This window comes from Rhodnius prolixus, unplaced genomic scaffold, assembly GCF_049639745.1.
Source record: "Rhodnius prolixus isolate KJV_2025 unplaced genomic scaffold, Rpr scaffold_10, whole genome shotgun sequence".
In the NCBI taxonomy this organism is placed as follows: domain Eukaryota; kingdom Metazoa; phylum Arthropoda; class Insecta; order Hemiptera; family Reduviidae; genus Rhodnius; species Rhodnius prolixus.
The window spans coordinates 28842156-28849173 of record NW_027411615.1 but is presented as its reverse complement, the minus strand read 5'-3'; the positions used below and the strand labels follow the sequence as shown (position 1 = coordinate 28849173).

Genomic DNA, 7018 nt, shown 5'->3' with positions numbered 1-7018 from the left:
TTTCTTGACTTGTTACTTATATACATCAAAAAGGTTTAGAAATCTTCTCTAAAACACTATTTTAGGAAACAAAGAAAGCTAATTTTAAAGAAATAGCCAGTTAAATAAAGATCAAAGAATACTTCAATAAAGCTTTGAAAACAATTTGGGTAAACAAAAACGCGAATTAAGAACTTATAATAATTTTTTAAAGAAAAGATTAAAGAATGCATCTAAAATCAGTTAAAAAGCAACGATTAAACATTACATTAAAAAAATCTATAAATAAATACCAAAAAACCATTTGGGGAAACCAAGAATGCTAATTTTGAACTTATACTCGATTAAAAAGAAATAAATAAAAATAAAATAATACAACAAAAAGGCTTAGAAATAAATTTGAATATTTTTTGTAGAATTCAATATTAAAGAATTAACCAACACTAAATGTAGTCAAGACGAAGAAATAATATTAATTTGTAAGTAATAATTAAATGATAACATGCTATTTTCATGCAAGAATAATAGAAATATAATTGAAATTTAAAATAAGTAATTGATCATAAAATCTTACCTTGTTTAAGGAATATCCAAGTTCATCAGCATTCCCAGTAGATCACCAGCCCAATAGCACTTGGCACATGACACTATTTAAAATAATTCATAACACTATTCACAACTATAACTGTATAACACGCACTTATATTCATTTAAAAATCGCGGTAATAGAGAGACACGACTAACAAGTTAAAGATGGCCGTCGGTAACTGGCCAAAGAGATCAGTTGGTAAATTGAGGTTACTTGAGATGAGTAACAAGTTGTTTTTTAAAATTTATTTTCATTCAAAATTTACAAAAATAAAATGTAAATAATAACTTTTATCTCAAAATTTTAGAAAATTTAAGTCATGTGAGTGTTCAAACTATATTTGCTTTATTTTGCAATTGTATCTTCGTTGATTTTTTTTTTAAAGATCACAAAAATAAATCGATGAAATAAAATAATTGATTCAATAATTACATATTCACTATTAACATTTTATTTTGGTAGATTTTTAATGAAAATAAATTAATAACAAAAAGCAGCTTTTAACTCATCTCTGGTAACCTCTATGTTCCAACTGATCTCTCTGGCCAGTTATCGGCGGCCATCTTTAACTCGTTAGTCATGTCTTTTTTATTACCGTGATTTTTAAGTGAATATAAGTGTTTGTTAAAGTGAAGTTCGGGTTTATAAATTGTGTTTAAGTTATACTTAGTGCGTGAAATACAGTTTTAGTGCAAATAGTGCTGTGAATTATTTTAACTAGTGTCAAGTGCTGTTGGTTTGGTGATCTACTGAGATGCTGAGAAATTTGGTTATTCCTTAAACAAGGTAAGACTTTATTATCAATTACTTATTTTAAATTTCAACTATGTTATTTGTTTATATTCTTGCAAGAAAACTGCATGTTATCATTGCATAATTATTACTTACCAATTGAATATTATTGCTTCGTCTTCACTACGTTCAGTGTTGGTCAATTCTTTAATTTTTTGAACACTACAAAAAGTATTCAAATTGATTTCTAAGCCCTTTTGTTGTATTCTTTTATCTTTTCTTTTAAATCAACTATAAGTTCAAAATTAGCATTCTTGATTTCTCCAAATGGTTTTCCAGAATGGTTTCTAGACTTTTTTGACTACAGATTCAAAATTATTATTCATAGTTTTCCCCAAATTGTTTTATAATTTTTTTTTTGTGATGCATTCTTTATTCTTTTCTTTTTAATCGCCTATAGGTTGTAAATTAACGTTGCTGTTTCCTCAAAATAATATCTCTGCATTTGTGATTATATTCTTTGATATTTTCTATTTTATTGACTAATAGTTTAAAACTAGCATTCTTTGTTTCCCCAAATAATTTTTTAAAATTTGTAAACCTTTTTGATGTAAAGTTTTTTTTTTAATTGGATAAAATTTCAATATTGGTATTCTTTGTTCTACAAATTGTTTTTCTAAAATCTATGTAATAGACTACCATAATGATGTGTCGACTTCCAAAATTACATAGGTCCAATTAATGCACTCTGATTTTTCTGATTCTAAGAGATTGCTTAGATCATTCTCTCTAGCTTGGCTCTAGTTTTAATGCTTTCTAATGTTATACTGCTATTAGTCTTGATTATAGCAATGATGTCTGACTCCATCATTCTGTGTTCTAGAATTCTAGTTCTGGAATACGTTTTGTTAATGACTGTGGTTGTATTTTGTTAGATATGGTTTCTTAAGAGGCTGACATCTTTATACTGAGTTTACTGTCCATAGAGTAGAAATTAAAGATTATATTACCTTTTGCTCCCTGAAGCAGGCTTGCTAGAATTGTCGTCGAATACTGTAAATGTTATTGAATCTTATTCAGAAAGTTAGGTTTTGTAAGAAAGACTCGTATAATTTGAATATTGTAATTAAAAGCGTAAGTCTACCGAATTTTGTAAAGCAGTCCAGCGTGTCGAACTAGTCTACATCCTCTAAATCAAGAAATACAGCTGCTGTGTACTTTCTGTTTTCTACTTTATTCACGATATGTTCAGTTACTCGCTTAACTTGATGTTACTGATAAATGCTTTGACCTGAACCCAAATTGGTGAGATTGTATTTTGTGTGAGTCAGTCAAGTTATGTAATAGTTGTTAGCAGATTTGTCCAACCGTAATTATTTAAATTAATACATAAATATCCAATGCTTGATCTACAAGTGATTGTGATTGCATTTGATATCAGTTACATTACTCTAACGTTTTCAAGCTTTTTACTGTGTCTCACCCTTTCTATGTAGAAGTATTAGTATCGTGCCGATTATGGATATGCCGGAAGTAAATAATTTCCTGTCCTTGAACATAACGTTAGTAGTTTGGGCGGATTGAAGTGTTTAGGACCATTTGGAATGAAATTTGGTACAACGTGATTTGGCTATGTCAAGGGCAAAAAGGGATTTTCAGGTCATTGTGGGTACTCTGATTACTGACGTAGATAGGTTAACGATAGTGGATAGGATTTTCGATTGGAAGGATTGGATGCGGTTAATGATGATGCACTATGATGCTGGTATGCTGTGTATAGTTTCCTTTTGTTTTGTTAGAACCAATTTGTATCGTTTGTCGTGTAGTATTTTGGTAAGTTCAAGTTCATGTCGTTTAAATCAAATATGGGGATCCCACGTGAGGCTTTTATCGAAATAGAGTCCGATATATCGCAGTTTATCTGCCGGAGGAATATGAATATGGCCCAGATAGATTAGAGGGAGTACATTATGATTGAGAGTAGAGGCTCTGTAGTGTAATTTGGCCTCATTAACCTGTACTCTCCGTTTGTGAAACCAGGGTTTGAGAATATGAAGAGGAGACTGGATGGATCGGATGGCAATTACGGGATCGAAATTATGGGAAACTGTATAATTTACTCTAAACTTTATTTTGTAAATTAATTACCTATATATAGAACTGTATCCTTTGTTTCATTTTTCAAAGAAAAAGTTTGTAATGGCATTTTTGTGAGATGATAGGGATTGTGCTTTCAACAAATTGTAACGTCTTGCTAAAAAGTATGTATTTGTTTCAAAATTTAGGCTTAAATATATTCATTAGAACGTAGACAATCATAGTAAGACAATGTCTTATAAGTGTTTGCACGAATTTTTTGTTTTAGTTCCTATAAAGTTTAACAAAGCTAATCAATTTATCTGTAATATAATTAATTGTAGTTGTAATTGAGTTGGTCAGGTTACATAAACGAATTACAACAGAAACTAGCTGTACTTCGATTAGTAAAGCGCTACTATAATGCCCTAAGGGATTCCGCCGTAGGATTTTGTTCCCTTTTAGTTTTCTATATCATAAATTTATCTGATACGTACGTTATTTAATTAACATTTAACGATTCTCATTAATGTTTTATCCTCCTTATTTGATATTTGTTTAGTTACTTTCAAGAATCAGTTATTGCTTGCAAAGAGGTGTAATTTAAGACATGAAAAGCCTAGGCGGACGAATTTTATTCTAGAAAGATTAAAATAAAGTGCTCAATTTTGGATCTTCCCCAAAATCTGATATCGCGAATTATTGGAATTATACTACAACCAAATGATATTCTTTGACTGGAACAGGGGAATAAGTTAGTTCATGTGTATTTGAATTTAGTGATGATGATGTTCATGATTGTTAGCTTGCCCAGGATGCTAATTTGCCACAATTTTAGATTTTCGTATCTATTAAATTCTTCCACTCTCATACGAATGAAATAAGCAGTTAATACAGTTTAAAGATTAATTATATCTTTAAAGTTCTGCGACTCAAAATATTTTTTATTCCACACACTTCTGTCTCTTGTTGTGGTCTTCATGTATTAGTTATTTCTTTTGTCGATTATGTAGGCCATTTTTCTTTGTTTCATTCTCTATAAATTTTCATTTTCTACATTTTACGAGGGTCGTTTGAAAAGTCCGTGCAAAGTCAGAGAGATAGCACTACTGGCGCGTATCGAGGTTATGTTTAGTTAGTAGCGTCTCTTGGAAGAACACACACCAAGTTTCAGCCAGATCGGTCTATTTCTTTGTGTTTGGCATTCGTTTGAATCGAGGAAGTCGAGTGATTTTCAAAAAATGGACGAAAAAGAATTTCGTGTGTTGATTAAACACTACTTTATGAAAGGCAAAACGCCTGAGGAGACTAAAGAGAAGCTTGATAAACATTATGGTGACTCTGCACCTTCGATTAGAACAGTTTATAAGTGGTTTCAAAATTTTCGGAGTGGCCATATGGGCACAAGTGACGCTGAACGTTCTGGACGGTTACTACTCCAGAAATCATTGATAAAATCCATGATATGGTGATGGATGACAGAAGAGTGAAGGTGCGTGAGATTGCTAGTGCTGTGGGCATCTCGAATGAACGGGTACATAATATTTTGCATCAACATTTAGACACGACAAAGCTATCCGCAAGATGGGTGCCGCGATTGCTCACGCTTGACCAAAAACGAAATCGTGTGAAGTGTTGCAAGGATGGTTTGCAGCTGTTCCAGAAGAATCCGCAGGACTTTAAGCGTCGTTTCGTCACGGGTTCCAACTCGTTTCGCATCCCCCCCCTATTCTCCAGACTTGGCTCCCTCGGACTACTATTTGTTCCCCAATACGAAGTAATGGCTGGCGGGAAAAAGATTTTATTCAAACGAGGAGGTGATTGCAGAAACGAATGGCTATTTTTCAGACTTGGACAAATCCTATTATTCGGAAGGGATCAACACAGCGTTGGACGAAGTGTATAAGCCTTAAAGGAGACTATGTTGAAAAATAAAAAAGGTTTACCCCAAAAAATTAAGTAGTTTTTATTTTTGCACGGACTTTTCAAACGACCCTCGTATTCTATCATTTATTCAATTTCCAGCTCGCTTAATTATTTCATATGTTTTCTGCTCTTTGTTCTCATATGATGTTATTTAATGCATTCTTCTGGTACAATTATTATATTAATATTAATTGTTAATTGTTCTATTCTAAACTTCAGTATGTATTTTGTAAACACTGTAATTCAGAATGTACAATTCGAGTTCGTAAACGTTTAAAAGGAGAGGATTTTATTTGTCTGTAAAGGGTGTAAATAAGGTTCATTATTAACATTTTAGGGTTAAAAACTCTTCATTTTTGCAGAAATATTTCTTCCCTTTAATTAGGGTACACCTATTTAAAAAATGCAGTGCCATATAAATTAAGGATCCAATTAAGACTGTCCTGCAATAAGTACACTTCCTTTCACAATAGAAATGAGGAGTGTAAATTTAAGCCTCATTCTAATCTGTCCACTATGTAATGGTAGCTCTGTTCGGTTCACTTTTTGTGTGGTGCCCAATGTTAGGTCATATAAGTGCTAATCCGTCTGATTACTTAGTTATACAGGGTGTATGCGGAGGATTGGTCGAAACTTCGGGAGGTGATTCAGCAGCTCAAATGCAACAAAAAATATTCTCTTCACTTTGGCCCGATTCTCAATAGTGTCCAAGATATTTGCATTTTTTACTTTTCCATTCGATATTCGCGTTTTTCGACATAAAAACGGTCGTAACTTTTCTATTCTTAATCCTGCAACAAATCTGCTTATTTCAAACGAACGAGCATTAAATTTCTTATAAATTTGCTCAACACAGAGCCTCAAAACGTTTCTTATAACAATGAAATTTTTTACTTTAATGTCTAAAAAATTCGTTCTCGATGATTATTGTTAAAATTTTCAACTGCATTTTTTCAATGATTAATGAATCAAGGAATCACATATTTTCAGAAAAAGTTGCGCATTTATTGAGCTTCAAGACCATATGGATTTTTTTGGTTTTTAATAAAAACCTACCCCGAACAGAGGGGTGTAAATGCAGAAAAACTGGGATTTAGCTTAACCTACTTTTCACTGCTAATTTAAGGTAAAAATTTCATTGTTATAAGAAACGTTTTGAGGCTCTGGGTTAAGCACATATATAGGAAATTTAATGCTCTTTCGTTTGGAGTAAGCAGATTTCTTGTAGGATAAAGGGCAAAATAGTTACGACCGTTTTTATGGTAGAAAACGCGAATATCGATGGAAAAGTTAAAAATGCAAATATCTTGGACACTATTGAGAATCGGGCCAAAGTGAAGAGAATATTTTTTGTCGCATTTTAGCTGCTGAATCACCTCCCGAAGTTTCGACCACTCCTCCGCATACACCCTGTATATCAGGGCAGTGGCTGATTTACTGATTTATTAATTCTGAATTGATATTCGAGCTTAAATAATTTTTTCTTTTCACTGTTAGATGGATGAAAGTAAGTTTTACTTCTTTGAGCTGCAATATCTTTAAAAAAAAGGAGAAAATTCTACATTTACAGCATTTTTTTTCTAACACATTCCATTCTCACAAAATACTTTACTAACTTTAAAACCCATAACCGCTACGTTTTCACGAACGCCAAAACAAATAGTGGTTGTAAATAAAATAAACATTTTGGATTGTATTAATTTGGTTAAAATCAAT

At 32.0% G+C, this 7018-nt stretch overlaps 1 protein-coding gene across 1 annotated transcript in view; it reads left to right on the top strand.

Moving 5' to 3' along the window:
* Window positions 1–1165: 1165 nt before the first annotated feature.
* Yip1d1 (Yip1 domain-containing 1) overlaps window positions 1166–7018 on the top strand; it is a 293838-nt gene continuing 287985 nt past the window's right edge. The window contains exon 1 of the mRNA XM_074133061.1: window positions 1166–1354. The gene's annotated coding sequence lies outside the window, so the exon portion shown is untranslated. The remainder of the gene's footprint in view (window positions 1355–7018) is intronic.